Raw genomic sequence first — 19,442 nt, 5'->3', positions numbered from 1 at the left:
GATTTCTCAGTTACAATGCTTTATTGAAAATGAATCACAGAAGTTTCCCCTAACATGAACAAAATATTGAAAGATAGCAAAAACTTCACTAATTGCAAAAAAAAATGAGAAAAGGGGCAGAACTTAAGGGAATAGCTTCAAAGACTCTTAAAGAAGTGGAAAATTTTGAAATGAAGTAGGATGTAGAACCAGAGCACAGCACTTAAGCTTTTATATTTCCTTTCTCTTTCCCTTTTAGCCAAACTACAGCAGAAAAAAATCTTCAGAAATCTCATTAGTGCCCAGAAATATAGTAAGAGACAAAATGTGAGAATCCTTTTATTTTTTCTATTTTAACAGGAGAAATTTTTGAGTTGGATGTTGGTGATAGACTGTATATGGAAAAGGGAAACTGACTTATTGATAGGATCTCTCTCTCTCTCTCTCTCTCTCTCTCTCTCTCACACACACACAAACACAAGCAATCAGTTGAAACTATGATTTTTTATTATACATCAGCTTGAAAAATTAATGATAAAATAACAGATTAAGATAAAAACCCCAAAATGAAAATATTTAGAAATTTATGGGAGTGGCTGGGTAGTTCAGCCGGTTGGGTGTCCAACTCTTGATTTCAGCTCAGATCATGATCTCAGGCCTGTAAGATGGAACCCTGTGTCATGCTAGGCATGGAGCCTGCTTGGGACTCTCTGACTCTTTCTCTGCCCTTCCCCCTGCCTCCCCTGCCTGCACATTCTCTGTCTCTCTCTCTGAAAGAAAGAAAGAAAGAAAGAAAGAAAGAAAGAAAGAAAGAAAGAAAGAAAAGAAAAAAGAAAAGAAAAAAAGAAAAGAAAAAAAAGAAAAGAAAAGAAAAAAGAAAAGAAAGAAAAGAAAAGAAAAGAAAAGAAAAGAAAAGAAAAGAAAAAAAGAAAAGAAAAGAAAAGAAAAGAAAAGAAAAAAAGAAAAGAAAAGAAAAGAAAAGTTGATGGAACTTCAACACAAAAGGAACAATAAAAAGTAAGTGTCATACTTGAGAAAATCAAGCAGAAATGCTGATGAGAAAGAAAAAGAGAACTGCAAACAGAAAGAAGGTACTAGACATGGAAGACAGACAAAGATCACCCACAGTAAAAATAAACCCAAACAAAGCTCTGAAAATGAACACACATAAAGGGTAACCAAAGATAAAAGGGAGTATTGAGATATAATACAAGAGCATTTCCTTGAAATTTAGAGGGGAGAAAAGATCAAAATAAAAGTATAATGTAGCTGTCAAAAATTAAGAGATGAAAGAAAACTAAAAGAAAATATAAGGGTGCTAAAACCTTATCCTTCTAGAAAGGAATAAATTCACAGTGCCTAAAATTAACAGGGATTTTTTTTTAATTGCTACCTCCAATCTTAATAAATTTCATAATCCTTCTTTTAAGCATTAGAGATATTTCTAGAAAATAATATCTCTGGATATTATTGTAAGGGGGGAAGTCTTAGAAGTTCAAAAATCCCTTAGGTTTCACATGTTTCTCTTTTTTGTATTTAATTTAAATGAAACTGAATTTAGTAACTTTCACTTAAAGATAACAAATATGGTATAATCACCTTTTTGTATTTGTATTGCTTTCTGCTTTTATTTATATCTATGCATCAATCTATCTGTCCTTATAAATCAGCATACATGCACAGAAAATATCTGGAATACTATTTTATAATTAACAATGGCTTTTTCTGGTATCAGAATTGGACATCGTTTTTTTGCATTATATCCTTTAAATTTTCTGCTCTCTTGGAATTGTTTTACCATAAGCATATATTATTTCTACCAAAATAAAAGAGTGTTTTTAAAAGGAGGGAGTGAGTAGACTGGAGCCAAATATAGCAACATATTAATAGCAGGTAATTCTGGAGGTGGGCATGTGGATGATTTATTACTTTAATTTTCACCAAGGTTTTACTCACTTCTAAATATTATTTTTTAGGGGCGCCTGGGTGGCTCAGCAGTTGGGCACCTGCCTTCAGCCCAGAGCCTGATCCTGGAGACCTGGGATCGAGTCCCACATTGGGCTCCCCACAGAAAGCCTGCTTCTACCTCTGCCTGTGTCTCTGCCTCTCTCTGTGTCTCTCATGAATAAATAATATCTTTAAAAAATAAATAAATAAATATTATTTTTTGAAGGAAACAAATAAAAACACTGGAAGGACACCAAAGTATTAGCAACTATGATAAAAGGATAGAATAACTTTCTACATACTCCATACTCCTCTCCATGTAGAGAGAGTATTTATATAGAGATATATAGAATATATTTTCTACAAATAATCAGAATTCTAATTGGAAAAAATAAACTTTTTAACATTGTGGCAGGAAAAGCATGAAATAAATTTAAAGCCAAAAGATCTATGTTCTTTCTCTAATTCTCATGATTCATTTTATGAAATTTGGCAAAATACTTAAATTCTCTGAGTCTCATTTCTTCATTCATTCATTCAGAAAACATTTATCGTGGGCCAGTTCCATGCAAGAACAACTTAGGCTCCAGAGACAGTTATGAAGACAAAGAAGACAAGGTCTTCAAGAATCTAAAGTGTAATTAAGGAAGACGGAAAATATAAATGGTATAAATTAACGTTGTAAGTATTCCCTTTGAGGTATACTAAATATACTTTATAACAAAAGTCATAAGCTATGACAAAAAGCCATAACCTCTCCCTATTGGGTATTTGAAGGACCATCACAAACAAGTGACTTTTGGGGTGGATCTTGTGGGAGGCAAGGAAAAACAGTATTCCAGAGAAACAGCAGGCTGGAAGCAGGAAGTATAAATCAGTGTTCAGGGATGATTGGGAAGGTCACAACGTCAGAACATCAGGTGTGTGATGGGAAAGAAATATATGTAGCTCATCAGCTAAAACTGCGTTGATGTCAAAGTGAGGTGGGTTACGTGCCACAGTCAAGCAATGGGATTCTTCCCTGGATGATTAGCCATCAAGTCCTTTAATGACAGGATCAGATTTCATTTAAGAAAATTATTCTGCCAACAGTGTAGAGGGTAGGAGAGAAGGCAGACATGCAGGTCAGCAAGCCAGTGGAGAGGCCATTCCTTAATCCAGGTGAACAATCATAAAGACCAGAACCATGGCAATGGCATTTGAATGGATTCAAAAGACCCCATAACCAAAAAAGAAAGAAGAAGGAGTGAAGAAGTGAATACTATTAAAAATTAGCTTTAGAAGTGTAAGCAAATTTTAGGAAAGGAAGTATATGTGAAAAATGTAGCCAAAAGAAACATGATGTTGATATTTCTAGACTAAGCATCTGGGTGAGTTTTGATGAGACTAATCAAGAGAGGAAGTACAGAAGGAGAAGTAAAGTAAGTGAGATAAATGGACTAATATTTAGATAGTACTTACAGGGAGAAATCTGTCTCAATGTGTATGTATTTCCATTAATGCAAATTTCCTCCCAAGCACTTCTATCATCTTTCAGCTTTCAATAGGCTTCAGCACTTTTTTCTATAAAAGCCCTGCTACTATCAGGGCTGTGCAATACATGGAGCTGTAATGCCCTATACTTCTGCAAAAGTCTCCCAGAGCTATATTATCCACCTGAATGAAGACTCAGAAGTGAACAAGTCCAGCATAAAAGTGTGTAATAGTTAATAGCTATAAAATAACCACTAGAAGATTAAAACGCATAAGGGTCTCATCACTTCAGAATGATTTCTGAAATACAGATATCTATAAAAATATTAAATTTGAATTTTATGTAGTATAAATCCTCATTACACTCATTGATGAGTAATAATTCTTTCTTCTCACAAAATGGGAATATCAAAGTGAGAAATTTTAAAGAGCACCCTTATTCTGATCAGCATGGCAGTGGAGGGATTAAAAATGTGGATTTCTTGACTCAGTGTCTAAAAAGTTACATTAAAATATGCATATTCATTCAAACAGAGATATTTTTAACTAGATCATCAGTTGGGAGTTTCAGATTACTATTTCAAATTGAAAGTAGTTATTTCAGATGAAAAAGGTCCAGGAATTGTTGGTGCTCCTCAAGTGTCTCACATTTGACACTTGGTACTCTCGCATTTATATTACGTATATTTGAAAGTAATTATTCATAACATATGTACGGAAGAGTAATGAATAATTATTTTCTAATATAAATAGAAAGAGAAAAATGTCCTTAAGTAGATCTTCAAAAATAAAAAAGCAGTATGAAAACAAAGAGACATTTAACTCCTAAACCTGACAGGATATTTCCATCTTTTTCAATCCTATGCTTAGAAAAAAAACGTCCTTCCTCTTTTGGTTCCTTACATATTTTCTTGTATTACATGACTTTTCTTTTCACTTTACTTCTTGCTGGAATGTATCTTTTTAAACTTCTAATGAAGATTTCTGTGTGGCAAACTCTCTTAATCTTTGAATGCCTAAAAAATGCTTATTTTATTCTCATTGGGGATGTTTGAATGAATGAAATAGTCAAGGCATTGGTGTTTCTATTCAAAGCGTGATTTTTTTGTAATTCAGTCCTTGGGCAGAAGAGACGTTAGCACCAAATAAGTTTTGAAATGGCTTTCACGGATGAGATCCCATAAGAAGGACAGCAGGCAAAGAGAACTGAGACACGCCAGGCTCAGGTGAGTGAGGCGGAGCGTCTCAGGCTCAGCCAGCATTTTGGAAGGAAGCAAGACCTTCTGGATAAATCCACTGAGGAAGAGTAGGTATTTAAAGTCTTTAGGACAAGTACACAAAAACCAAGATGATTATGTGTAGCAGTACATATTTAGCAGTCATGAAACTAGGTTGGCACAGATGTCACTGGGTTTTGCACTATAACTGAATTTAATTAGGCCTGGAGCCCTATTTGAACCAATGATGGAAAATTTGCCCATACAAGGCAAACTTAATTGATTTTCAGTTTAAACAGGTCTCTTTTGATCAATTCGATATTTGTTCCATCTTTTCCTCTTCTTTTCTCCCCAGGGATGCTATTCTTTAGCATCAGGAGAGAAGCATGCTGGGATAAGCCTCCAACCATGCTGGCTTCTGCTGAGCTGAACTATCACTGCTGGTCTTTGGGCCTCGATACTCCGCCTGCATTGCCCACACTGACACTTCTGTGCCCCACTCTATTCTCTAGCAGCCAGGTCCACTGAGATCACACTGATTATTTTCTCAGTGGTCAAAAAATATCTGGATCAAGCCCAGTCTCTGCAACTTCCCAAGGGCATGGAGAACTGCTCTTCTGTCTTCAGTTGTTCTTCCTCCTCTTGCTTCCTGCTCTGATTCCTTCAGAATCATAGAGTCTTTCTCTCTCCTGAAGTCCAGTTCTTGCTATAGGAAGCCCCGTCTTCTTTTTGGAGCCAGCTGGAAACATGGCATTAGCCACGTTCAGCCGTTTTGCATTAGCTTCACGCATCTCCTGCTTCTCTTCACCAGTTACTACCCCTCCACCATCCTCAGAGCACAGACTCCCTGGTCATCAGCAACCCCATGCCCCTGGAGATGACAGACACTTCCATGGGTAACTCAGGGGCACAGGGCACCAAAAATCAGAGATTCACAGCATTAGGGACCATCACAAAATGTCTACACCCCAAAGCTTGCACAGCAGTGATAGCACTACTCTCTTTCAGCTGTGAGACAATTTGAGACTGCGTCAGACTCTCAGAATTCTCACTAGACCCTTCAAGACATAGCCCCTTCAAAGATAAGACTGAGAATTTCCTGCAAGATCAGTGTGGCAGGAGATGTGACTCAAACTCATAACCAATTCAGAGAACTTCTTTATGGAAATGTGACATTTTAAACACCAGATGTGTTATGGCATAAAATGTATACTTGCTGCAAAGGAACATTATTTCTAGAAGGGACCTTCATTCATGGTATTTAACACATAACAATGTATAAGGCCTGCTTTGATATGGACAGAGTTTTTGTTTTGTTGTTAAATAGATTTAATTTGTATTTTGCTATACAAAACTTCCAAAAGAACAAAATCATTCTCCATCATACCATTCTTTCAAAACAAAAACATAATTTGAAAAATAGCTATAACTGGGGAGCATCTGGGTGGCTCAGTTAGTTAAGCTTCTGAGTCTTGGTTTCTGCTCAGGTTGTGCTCTCAGGGTTGTGAGATCAGACTCTGTATCAGGCTCCATGCTCAGCACAGAATCTGCTTAAGATTCTCTTTCTCCCTCTTCCTCTGCCCTTACTGCCAAATAAATAAATAAATATTTTTTAAAAATACAAATAACTATAATAGAAAATAAAGTATTTGGGGACACCTGAGTGGCTCAGGGGTTGAGCATCTACCTTCGGCCCAGGGCATGATCCTGGAGTCCCGTGATAGAGTCCCACATCGGGCTTCTTGCATGGAGCCTGCTTCTCCCTCTGCCTAAGTCTCTGCCTCTCTCTATGTCTCTCATGAATAAATAATGAAATCTTTAAAAAAAAAAAAAAGTATTTGACTTCTCAACAGCCAGATGTTCTCGAATTTAGCCATTCAGAACTCAATTTGCATTTCTTTTGGAAGAATATACTGGACACCTGTTATGATTATTGTAATTAATAATTTTACCTGGAAATTGCTTACATCTCTTATGTTTACTGTGAATGCAGCTGTTTTGAAGATGGACTTGGCCAGAGCTGACCCCAGCTAGGCTGACTAGTCCTCACCCCAGTGATTTTCAAACTTTGATAGAAGAAAAGAAATGGGACTCATTCTCTTTTAGAGAAGCTGAAGAAGATGCAGCCAATAGCAGTAATTTCTGACTTTGGTTGAATTCCAAAAGGAGCTTTGAAAAAAATTGCCAAGGTCTGGACCCCAGTCTAGACCATTGAAGCAGAATTTCTGGCAAGGTCCAAACACTAGTATTTCTCAAAAAACTTTTTAATTTTATTTTGAATAATTTCATGACTACTGTAAAGTTGAAAGAATTTTACAGTGAATACCTACACATCCCTTCACCTAGATCACATTAATTGTTAACATTTAGAGATGAATGGGTTTTTTAAAACTCTCCAGGTGATACTAATACACAGAATTGAGACCAGACTCTAGTGGCATGCAACTGAGAAGAACCCAATCACAAAAAGAAGAACAGTACAAAATGAAGCAAATACACCAAGAAGGAAAAAGAGTTTTTAAAAAGAGAGTCCTGGTGATGCTCAGAACCTTGTATTTCATGCCCTGGGTTCTATGAGAGATCCTAATATTTTTATATTAAAATCACCTTTGAGACTTAAAGTACTATGATTTAGGAGCTTGTTCAGTGCAATCAAATGATTCAAGAATAATATGCAAAGGCAGCATGATTCTACAGACTCAGCCCTAACTAAAAATAAAATCAGAGTCTATTGGCTTATGAGATCAAGAGTATGTTAACAGAAATACATTTTTAAAAAAACACACAGAAGGCTTGAGAGATCAAGATTATGTTAAGAGAAACACGTTTTTTAAAAAAATACACAGAAGCCACGAATTCCCAAGATAATGGGATTAAAGATAATTAGACCACAGGCTAAACTATGGTTTTGTGGAAATACCCACTGTGTTTTCAAGCAGACTGTTTTTCCACTGGTGAATTAAGTCCAATCTTGCATAATGCAGGCGCAGTACCAAGTTGGGAGGGACCGGTGGTAGTGGGAGTGCTCTGCCCCAGTGGTGAGAACTAAGTGTTTTATCAGTAAGGAGGTTTAGAATCACTGGAACATGCTGATAATAAAAGGGAGACTGAATTTCAGTCAGTTCTATTATTTTTTTGACATATTTAGTAATATTATTCTCCATGGACACTGCAACCCATTATCGCCTGGACCCAGGGCAAACCACTTCCACCCCAGAACCTGTGCCCCTGCTGCCAGGTCCAATTTTAGAAAGATCAAGCAGTCACCAGGCTTGGAGCTGTCTCCTGATCTCAATATCTTTGAATAAGAGTCTTAGTTTCTATTTACAAATTTTCATTCATTTTGCAAAGAGACAATGATTCTGTAACTCTGTATCATGCAAATACAGTTGGGACTGGATTTGGGCTAGTACCCTTTTAGGATACAAGCCCTACAGGCATAAAGTACAAGTTTTGCAGTCTTTTAAGGCTAATTATTTGCCCAGCAATGTGCTTGAATCATTTCTCTGAGCTACAAAGAAGTTGATGTTTCCAAACTAAATGAATAGAAATGAACTCTGAAAGAGGAAATTCAACACAGTAAACCAAAGATAATGTCAGATAAACTCAGGCCTCACTCTTTCACTTGTGAGTTTATTATAGAAGGGGAAAAACAGACTTTGTCAAAATTCAAAGGACTAAAGTTTTTTTTTTGTTTTTGTTTTGTTTTGGTTTTTTGTTTTGTTTTGTTTTGTTTTGTTTTTTTAAGGCTGAAGTTTTTAAGCAGAACTAAACTCTCAAAATTTACACTCAATAAATAGTGATAAAGAATTCTTTGGGGAAAAGGAAGGAAGAGTGAAGCATGAACCATAGCAGTATTTTAAGGAATGATGTGAAAGCCAATGCAAACAAGTGTTTGGAAGTCCCCACCCCATTGTCACCAAAGACTAACACAATGCAGATAAGTTTAGGAACAAAGAGAAATCTCCCCAAAGTTTACATTCCTCCTGAGGTCTGATCTGAGGAAATAAGGTTCAGAATCAAATTCTTAATGCCATAGATTTTTGTGTGTGTGTGAAGTTGGAAAAATATTCCTCTGTTTTTAGGGAGACTTTAAAGCTGGTGACAGCTAATAATAAGTCCGAATTATAGATAAAACATTACAAAGGTCGATGAGGGGAAATAATGATTAAAAAACAGTTAATTCACTTCTCTATTTGCACTTAATCATTTTTAGATAATCAGAAAAAAAAATCATTTCTTTAAAGAATTCAATTTCCTGGACTCTGATATTTGGATGGGAGCAGAGGAGCATAAAAACATCAGAGGGTAATAAAAACAAAATATTTTCATACCAGACTAGAGATCTTCTTGAATTACATAAAATGCCTCCAAATCACCAAATTCCTTTTTAATACCTATTTGCTGTGTGTGTTATTAATTAAGCCACAAATTACAAAGGCTCGCACCTGTGGAATCATAATGGGTTGCTCCTCTCCAGAGGAAGTGACTGGAGGGAGAACGAGGATGTGGGAGTACTCACTGTGGCTAGCTGACAGCAAAGTCACTGGCACATATGCCCCACTCCCTCGCAGCTAAAGACAAGGGTGTCAGTAGCTTTCCTTCATCGTATCTTGCAACAAAATCAGCAGGCTGGGCTCCTGTACCTCTGAGCAGTCAATACAGCCCCGAATGGTGGATTCTCAAGCTGAGGCATCCAGGCTGGGCCCTGCCCTGGTGCCAGCAGCCAGTCCCATACAGGGGCCCTGCAGCCCGACAGACAAGTCCTGCCTGGGAGTAGCTCCTGGAGTGGGAGGGACACGGTGCCAGAGAATGGATGAGTCACACACTAGGTGATACACACACAGACTCTCACAAAAAGCAAAGGTTTCCCTTTTTGGCAAGGGAGTGAGGACTACAGTGGCAGCACAGGATCTGTGGTACTTGGCCATACCCATTAGCATCCTTATTAATCTGCCTCAGTCTGAAAATGGGGTATGGAAAACACAAGTACCTATGCCTGGAGCTCTGACACTGGCTGGCTTTCGGGTCACTAGGGTTATGATAACATGGGTCTCTGATTGTTCCCGGTTGTCCCTAGATCCAGGCACAAGGTAGCATTGCAATTCCTAACCTCCCCATGGGTAGATGGGGTCATGCAAGTTGTTCTGCATGGTGACCAGCAATTCAAAATGGTAGCCTGGGTCGCTGGATGACTGTCAGAAGCAGAGGGCCTTGCTGACCTGTGATGGGCATGAGCAAAAGATTACTCCTTATTGTTCTTAGTCACTGAAATTTGTGAACTACTTGTTAACTTAGCAGAACCCAGCCTCTACTGACTGACATAAGGACTAAGGCTCTTGGAAGGCAACATGGGCAGTGACGTATTTTTCTAACTTTGAAATACTCAAAATTCCTTTCTAACTTTTTTTTTTTTCTGAGCATTCATGGACTTCCTAGCTCTCTCAAAAAGCCCATGTTTCAAACACTACACTTAAATTTATTTATAGAGTGGTATTTTTCAAAACCCTCACTAGGAAGTTCCTATAAACATTGTGAGAAGCAGCCCTTATTTTTAATCCCAGCATTCTCTCATCCTCTTTTGTTTCTTGGATAGTTCTTGATCTTCTAGGGAGTGTCAAGAGATTTGAGAATCCCCTTTGAGACTAAAATCCACTCAAGTCCATCCTTCAAATGGGAAAGTTCAATATTTTTGTTGTGTGTATACAATGTGCCCAATATGCCACATAGTGGTGGATACATTGTTACATGAAATGTGACCCTGACCTCACAGGGCTCACAGTCTGGTTGGGAAGGGAAGAAACATACATGTGAAAACAGATAAGGCCTTCTCTGTTAAGAGCTGAAGCAGGCAGTCCAATGCAGGGGAAAGTTGATGGAGGCTGGTGGGTCAGGGCCACTTCATGGAGCACTCAGAGCTGTGCCAGGGCACATCTGTTTATGTGGAGGAGCAAACTATGGGCAGCAGGAAAGAATGAGGCTTGTTCATAGTTCATTTGTTCAGTAAACTTCTATCAAGCATCTACTGGAGACCAGGAATGTAAAAGCTGATAGTGTTTTGGAGATCATGCAAGCCCAAACTCCCCTTGCACACTGAGAAAACCAACTCAGCTATTCTTACCTGGGACTCTCAACTTTTTAAAAGGCAAGGACTGGCCTAAACTAAATAAAGCAGAGCTCACAAGCATGCCTCCAGCCTCGTCACCTGTCACGCCCTGACTCACATGTTAAACAGTGGTAATGCCTTACTGAGTGTTTTCATCATGTTATTTCAAGTGTCCAAGCCTCCATGCAAGCTGTGCCCCATGCCGAGGAAAACCTTCCCACCTCTGGTTGCTTACTGGCTGACTCTTTGTCCTCAGTCAGGAGATTCAACCCCAATGTCTCTTTCTTGAGGGAGTCTCCTCTGAAGCCTGAGATGAAACTGAGTACCCCTCCTTTTGCACACATTTGCTTTATCGCTACCATTGCAATGTTGGAATCTGAATCTTCCCCTCTGAAATCATCTTCACTGGGGTTGCGACCTAGCCTGTCTTGTTCATCTTGCTCTAGCTTACAAATTAGTTCATATCCCTTTTCCATTCCATTGGCCTCTTCTGCCACCTGAAAAGCCTCCACCCATCCCCACCCATAGCTTCACCTGGCTGACTCATTCTGTTTCTTGGGTGTCTTGTCTACTGCTGGACCTTCCATGACCAACCACCCCTGCCCAGTTCCCTGCTTCGCACCGCCATATGGCCCACAGTACACAAGACTGGAGCCACCCCATCATGTACATTTCAGTTCACATGTCATCTCAGAGATGTGAGATTCCCTGACCTGGCAGTCATTATTTACCTGCCCAAGGTCATTCTGCTTCTTTCTTACCAAAAATCTACACTTGATGACTCATAATTACTTTGAACCAGTTGTGGCAATATAAGTCTTCATTTCTTGTCACTGAATTAAATGTGGGCAAGTGACTGTGTTCAGTGAATTTTAAGGGAAAGCTTGCTGAGAGAGTTCTAGGAAGAATTTTCTTCTGATACAATGAAGGAGGTACTGTGTGTGTGAGGGTAGTTATCTTCCCTCCTTTCTCTCACCTCTTTCTCCTTCTGGCTTTGGGAACCATAAGAAGATGTAATGTCTTCAGCATTGGCAGCCTTCTTGCAACCATGATGCTGAGGAACATTCCAACATGATAAGGAGGGGAAATTACAAGGATAAAAAAAACCTTTGGTCCTTCATGACACCACTAAATTAATGAAATCAATAACATCTGACTTTTTTAAATAATTAAAGCTCCTAGGACTTATGACACTGTTGGATTTTCTATTACTCATAGCCAAAGTAATTTGGTTGGTATTCCTACCCCCCTGTCTTAAGTAGCACCCCATTCTCTATTATATTCCATTTATTTTCCTCATATATATTATTAGTCAAAAACTATCATGCTTGTTGGAACATTATGGATTTACTGTCTTCCCCACTAGAAGCTAAGGACCATGGGGGAGGAACCTTGTCAGTTTTATCACCGCTATATTTCTAACACCTAGAATGGTGCCTGGCACTTGGTAGGAGCTCAAAGAATATGTGTTTCCCTAGTGATTGGATGAATGAATACCTCTAGTAACAACTCTTGCTTCTTCCCTCTCTTATAGCAGACTGGGAGCTCCCTGAGATCAGAAACCCAGATTGTATTTATTTGTATTTCCCCCAAAATAAACTGCTTGAGATATAGCAGATAGTTAATAAATATTTAATGAATAGGGACATAGGCCCTCTGGACCCAATCTTGCATAACCACCCTCCACTTAGCATACAATTCTGACACCCAATATTGGACACCGTGGTAAAGGAAGTCTGGACTATTGTTTCTGTGTGCATGTTTGTGTGTTTTTAAAGACTTTTTTTTTTTTCAATTTTAGAGAGAAAGCAGGGGGGAGGAGCAGAGGGAGAAGAAGGAAAGAAGCAGACTCCCCACTGAGCACAGAGCCTCATGGGGGGCTCTATCTCACAACACTGAGGTCCTGACCTGAGCCAAAGTCAAGAATTGGATGCTCAACCGACTGAGCCACCCAGGCATCTCTGAACTGTTGTTTTATGATAGCTAGGCTTGCAAGAGAATTTTATAATAAAGCTTTAACCTGGCCAAAGAACTTTGAGATTGGCTTTGTAGGCCAAACATCAGATGAAATACTTCCAATAATGAAGAATGGAGCCCCTCAGGAAGCTATGCTCATCATCCCACTACAATGACATTATTCCTTAAGTGGGCTCAAATGGGCTTCTTTGAGATTGACAGCTTTGGTCAAGCTGTTACCTATTCATCTTGTTTTTGAAACCCAACCCTGAAATAAGTGACTTCATGTCTACACACAAGCAGATCAACTTGGTAGGGATAAAACTGCCATATGTCACTGACTCTAAGATGCCATTGATTATAAGATTTCCTTTGTCTTATGGCCCACTAAGAAAAAACAAAGCTGATGATTAAACTCTAAACAATCATATAGGACTATGGGACTATCAGCTGAGAAAAGGAGGCAAAACTGACAAAGAACAAAAGTCTTTTTGGGGGGTCTCAGAATTTTGCTTGGGGGAGCACAGGTTCCATGGCAACCAGAAAAGTATCCCACACATGTAGGGGAACGCATGAGGTTTTTATGAAAAAAGAAGGATAAGGTAAATACATGAGTTAGATAAAGAAGAGAAGAAAAAAAATGTTGCTAATTTTGTGCCAACCAGTTGAGTCACTTTTGATGACTATTTTATTGATTAATGTATTGGTACTATTAAACAAAACTGTCCCTGATGTGAATTAATACATTACTGTCCTCATATGATCAGAATGCCAGTTGCTTTGTTGAAACGTTATGAGCAACTGCTTTTGAAATGATTGCTGCTTCTGGCCCAGCTCAAGAGTTTATTGGTGGGAAAGGAAACTGGAGTTTCAAAATGGAATCTCTCATGTCCCAAAACTCTATGATCCCACAGAAAAACCCGAGAATACATCTCAATTTCAGAGGTGCATCTTAGAATATAAAATATGGTAGTTTTACTTTCAAATAATGAATACAGAATTCCACATCCCCTCTCTGCAGTGGGTCAGTCCTGCTGTGATTCACAGGCAAGCTCCTTTTTTCCACAACCCTGGATGACTAATGACAGTACATTTCATCTCTTCAAAGCACTGATGTAACTCCCCTCTACCCCTTGTGTTATCAACCTTACTTCACATTTTACACAAAAAAAATAGAAGCCATTGGATGAGAACTCTACCCACTTCTCACTGCCAGCCCTACAAGCACCCCAATCTGCCACCCCTACATGCACTCCCACCTTCTCCTCCTCACCTCCTGTCATGTTAGAGGAAGCATCTATCTTCCCGTCAAAATGTGTTCCTTCCCAGGAGCACCACCCCTTCTCCTCAGGGCTTTCTGAAGAACAGCATTCTTTTAGATTTACCATTTCCTGCCTCATCAATCTCTCCTTTCACAATGGATCACCCCATTAATGCTCAAATGTGTGCAAGTATCTTCCTTCCTAAAACAAAGCAACAGCCTCCCTTTGTTCCTTGTGCTCTGACTGACTCTGCCCCAAGTCTTTCTTCTCAGTTAATCTTCTCTTGGAAACTGTCCACATGGCTATCTCCACTTCCTAATCTTTGGGTCTCAATCCATTTTCTCCTCAGCCACTGCAGTCAATGTAGAAAGATCACCAATGGTCTCCATCTTAATAAATCAACCTACCAACTCTGTTCTCAATACTGGCAATACTCAACTCAGTTGACTACTTCTCCCTTTTTTGAAACGCCTTAAAAAAATTCTTATTTTGGTGAAAAAAATAATAAAAACTTACCATCTTAACCATTTTTAACATTCCAATAGTATTCAGTATATTCACATTTTTGTGCAATTGATCTCTAGAACTTTTTCATCTTGCAAAGCTAAAACTCTACCCACTGAATGATAACACCTATTTCCTCCTCCCCCACAGCCCATGTAACCTCCATTCTACTCTCCAGGAATATGGCTTCTTTAGACACCTCACATATTGTAGAATCATACATTGTCTTTTTGTGACTGGCTTACTCCACTTAGCATAATGTCCTCATGATTTATCCATGTTGTAGCATCTGTCAGAATTTCATTCCTTTTTAGGGCAGAGTAATATTTCATTGCATGTACATACCACATGTTTATCTGTTGGTCTACCAATGGACGTTTGAATTGCTAGAACATCCTCCACCTAAATCCATGTGTTCCTTGCCTTCCTATTTCCTTTCTGGTGTCTTCTCTACTGACTTTTAAGGGTGGGGCTTCCCAAGTCCTTTCTCCTCCTCCCTTGACTCATTTCTTTGTCCCGCCACCCACCTCCATTCTTCCCCAGAGTAGCTCATCCACTTCCACAGACTCAATCTGCAGAACCACATTTCTCCTCAGTTCTGCAGTCACATGTAATCAAGTCCTATGATTCCTTTCTCAAAATACATCTCAAATCTGTCCATTTTTCTCTCTCTCTCTCCAGCTAGTCTAGGTCATCTTTGCCCCTCGCCTACACTAATACAAACCCTTTCACATTGTCTCCCTGATTTTACCCTTGCCCCCTTCAAATCTGTATTTCAAAAATCTCCTCAAGGGCAGCCTGGGTGGCTCAGCAGTTTAATGCCAACTTCAGCCCAGGGTGTGATCCTGGAGACCCGGGATCGAGTCCCACATCGGGATCCCTGCACGGAGCCTGTTTCTCCCTCTGCCTGTCTCTCTGTCTCTCTGTCTCTCTGTCTCTCTCTCTGTGTGTGTGTCTCTCATTAATAAATAAATAAAATCTTTAAAAAAATAAAAAAATAAAACTTCTGTTTTGTACACATGAGCAACACCTCACTTGTGACAGGTCAACTGCCCAAATGACTTCTAAAACAATTTATTGGTCAAACAAAGCTGAGTCTGTTAGACCTGTTGTATGTAATAAGAGAATGGCACCTTGGCTGACTTAGTTGGTTCCTGAAGAGGGAAGTCAGGGGAGGATATTTATAGAGTTTTCAGGCCTTGAGAACCAGGGAACTGGTTGGGATTGGCCAATCTAAAACATAAAATCTTGGCTGGATGGTCTCCAGCAAAGGTCTCCAGCACGTCTTGGTGAACAAGCTGCTGCAGTCGATAATAAGCTGTTCTACATGGTTCAGAGCTTATCTTCCAGGAGTAAATATTTCCTGAAGAGCAAGTACCTAAGCTATTTTTGCCTGTGTGTGTGTGTTAATTCACACTGGGACAGGAAAGAATGTTCAGTTCCAATATTGTTTAACACGGGAAAGTACATTGGTTTGAATTCTCAGCCATCAGGAAAGCTTATTTGTCAAGTTCTAAAAGTCATCCTCAATTTTAATTTGCATTCTCTCTTCTTTGCCCACCCCTCATCTTTCTTCAACTCCACTGTTTAAGTGGCTAATAACCTCGTTTCCCATTTTAATCACTAAAGAGGCTTTTGGGCTCAAATTTGATCTGCAGGAGACCCTATTATCTTTCTCTTTCAGTGTTGTCACCTACCACAAAATTGGCCATTGCTGGCTAACTTGAAGAGTCTGGTTGCTGGAGGGACTAGTGAATGAGTCTCAGGGGGACGTGTTTCCCTTTCACTGTATTCACTGTATTCACTGTATTTCACCTGAAGCCACCTCCTTGTTTTTCTTTTTAAAGGACTGGTCCTTCCAGCTGTTTTCCTGTGTTAATATTTACTGGAGGCTCCAGTTCTGGTTCACTTCCAGATGCACCTCCCAGTGCCTTCATTCAGTATGGAAGCTGCCATTCTTGCTTGGGATCCTGTGGGTTTGGGCCTCAGGGGAAGGCTTCCAGAAGCACCTGCTTCTCTGACTTTTCAGGGGTTGCTGGACTCGTGCGTAAACACTGCTGACTTGTTGATTATAGATGTCCTCCCTAAGATTAAACCAGAGTCACTCTGAAAAGGAGTTACAACCAACAGATCATACAGGTGGCATCAAGGTCCAGAAGGGGTAATGCTAAACATATTACATCTTAAATGTATATGATGTTAGAGTTTGAACAGCTTTTCAAATTCAAGTTTCTAATTTCTCATTTGAAAGAACAGATAGAAAGATGTGATAAAATCTACTCAAGTTCCCTGAGATAGGGAACACAAGGCCAGGTTAGAAGCCAGATCTTGACTCCTATCTCCTATTTCAAGAAGAAGAAGAAAAAAAGACAGTAGTGAATAAAAATACTGAAATGCAAACTAGAATGTATTTGTCCCTTGCATTGTCTGTAGATCCTAGCTTACAACACTTTTTATCAGAAAAATGTTTAGTTCTTAATTCAGTTTAGTGCCATAGAGGTGTCCAGGGCGTTCTAAAATAGTATCTATTAAAATATGCTGTAAAGGCACATTGAACCTTTAAAACTGTATGAAAATCATGTATGTGCGTGAGTGCATTCTTCTGAACCAAAAAGAACTGTTGAGGGATTCTCAAAATATATAGACCCACAACACCAAAGCTTGATTCTCTAAAAGGCACATTTATGCCTACTCCATCACCAACCAGTTATGTAAACTTGGCCAGTTATTTAACCCCTCATTTCATTTCCTCAGTTTGTTTATCTGAAATGGTCAGACTGTTCATTGTCCACTCAATATTTATACTCCATTTTGCTTATTAACAAGCTCTATCTGATTTTTTTCAGAGTTGCAATGTGTTCTATTAAAATGCACACATTCCAAGAGACCCTTGTGACTAGAGCTGAGGATGTGACCAAGTTCTGGCTGATGAGATGTTAGTTGAAGTCATTGGGTAAGGCTTTTGGAAAAGTTGCTATTCTTTTCCATTAAAAGAAAGGGAGGTGGGGGGAGCAGACTCAGCCGGCACATGAAAGAACACATTCCTTCTTTCTACCTGGGGTTCAGATGCTATACCTATTTTGTAAAAAATCAAGAATGAAAGCTACATGCTAAGGATTCCAGAACAGAAATAGGAGAGGCTGTGGTTCTTGACACTTTCCTTGAACAATTTACACAAGTTCTGGGATGACTGCCTCCTGATTTGTGACATTATGAGAAAAAATTACACTCTACTACAGTTTTTTTTTTTTTTTTACATGCCACCAAATATAGGATTTGGTAATATTAGCTTCCTCCAAGGATTGTCTGAGTTAATCTGTTTAAAATCACTTCCAAGAGTACCTAGACTCCCTAAGTCCTTATAAGTGTCAGCTATCTTTACTACCACTCTTACTACCATTACTACCACGACTTCTTCCAACACTGATACTGCTGTAGAGTAGCTCAGAGCATATGTGCCTTGTATGGGAGGAGTAAAACAGATGAAAAAAAACAGAAAAGTAAGTACAGATCACACTGGGATGTGTTTTAAATATCAGGCATTATAGTTCTATGTACCAGCTTATGAATCTGTCTTCACACAGATCTAGAAGAACAGAAAGGTAGGTTTGCTAGCAGACCATTAGCCTTAGGAACTCACTGCCTCAGGATAAAGAATTCATCTTGGGTTGCCTGGGTGGCTCAGTGGTTGAGCGTCTGCCTTCAACTAAGGGCATGATCCATGGGTCCTGGGATCGAGTCCTATATCGGGCTTCCTGCAGGGAGCCTGCTTTCCCTCTGCCTTTGTCTCTGCCCCTCTCTTTGTGTCTCTCATGAGTAAATATTAAAAAAAAAAAGAACTCATCCTAATAACAAAAAAGATGGAAAAGCCTCATCTGGGACAATGTACCGGGATCAGAAGGGTGTTTGGGTAGAGCAGGGCATTAGCTTATTACCTTCTATTCTCTCATTAGGTCTTTTTTTTTCTTTTTTTTTAAGATTTTATTTGAGAGAGCACAAGCAGAAGGAGGCGCAGAGGGAGGGGGAGACAGAAGGAGAAGCAGACTCCCTGCTGAGCAGGGAGCTGTTGGTGGGTCAGTGGGTGGCTCCAACCCAGACCCTGAGATCATGACCCAAGCCAAACTCAGCCACTTAACCAACTGAGTCAACCAGGCTCCCCTCTCATTAGATCTTCTCTAGTCTCATTTTCTTCTCCCCGCCTCACCATAGGCACGTATTAATGGATTTTTATTAATACCATCTATTGCCACAGCTACCATAGAGTTTATTACCCAAGGTAAGCCTGGGATGGAGGCTCAGCCTACCCAGAGGCCATGCCTGTGTAAGCCTTGTGAAAAGAGAAGTAGGCAGTATAAATTGGTACAACTTATTTAAAGGACTCTGGCTACATAAAGCATTAAGCATGTTCATACTACTAACTCAGCCGGTAATGCCACTTTTCGTTCTTTATCTCAAGAATATAAGATATATCCAAATATTCATGTAAAAGAAGGTTCATCACAGCCTATACTAGTAAAAAATGGAAATTCATGTACATGTTCAACAATCCAACAGTAATTAAACATCTTTCATAGTTTAACTGTATGATGGAATATTATGCATGTAAATTCATGTTTTGAGGACTATCCAATGATGTGAAAAAAAATATCAAGTAATAAAATATCCAAAATATATCCATGCCACATGGACAAATATTTTAAGAAATTAAAATAACTTTTAAAATTTTTGTTTCTTAAAATATTTGTAATTGTTCTCTTTTCTCGTTACTGGGCTTGTGGGAATTTTTTTAGACTCTAACATTTTCCAAGTTTTTACAATGCATATATTTTCTAAATAAAAATATTGCAAAACAAAAACCTTCATCAGTCAGGATTTAGTTCAGAAAACAGGAGCAACTCTTTGTATTCCAAGTACAGAGGGTTTTAATCTAGGAAATCAGAGGTTTACACATCTGGTAGAGGGACCAGGGGAACAACACTTGGAAGCTGTCGCCGAAAG

General features: G+C 39.1%; 1 protein-coding gene across 2 annotated transcripts in view; it reads right to left on the bottom strand.

Annotated features, from left to right (window-relative positions):
- The window catches only part of LOC112914056 (putative adhesion G protein-coupled receptor F2P), a 37,567-nt gene extending 28,179 nt beyond the window's left edge, over nucleotides 1-9,388 (bottom strand). Inside the window, exon 1 of one of the 2 annotated variants that reach the window (XM_025991037.2) lies at nucleotides 9,139-9,388. The gene's annotated coding sequence lies outside the window, so the exon portion shown is untranslated. The remainder of the gene's footprint in view (nucleotides 1-9,138) is intronic. The other variant, XM_025991040.2, reaches the window with a different exon arrangement.
- Between the last annotated feature and the right edge of the window lie 10,054 nt (nucleotides 9,389-19,442).

Source organism: Vulpes vulpes, chromosome 1, assembly GCF_048418805.1.
Source record: "Vulpes vulpes isolate BD-2025 chromosome 1, VulVul3, whole genome shotgun sequence".
In the NCBI taxonomy this organism is placed as follows: Eukaryota; Metazoa; Chordata; class Mammalia; order Carnivora; family Canidae; genus Vulpes; species Vulpes vulpes.
The sequence above is the reverse complement of the archived record's forward strand: the minus strand, read 5'-3'. Positions and strand labels throughout refer to the sequence as shown.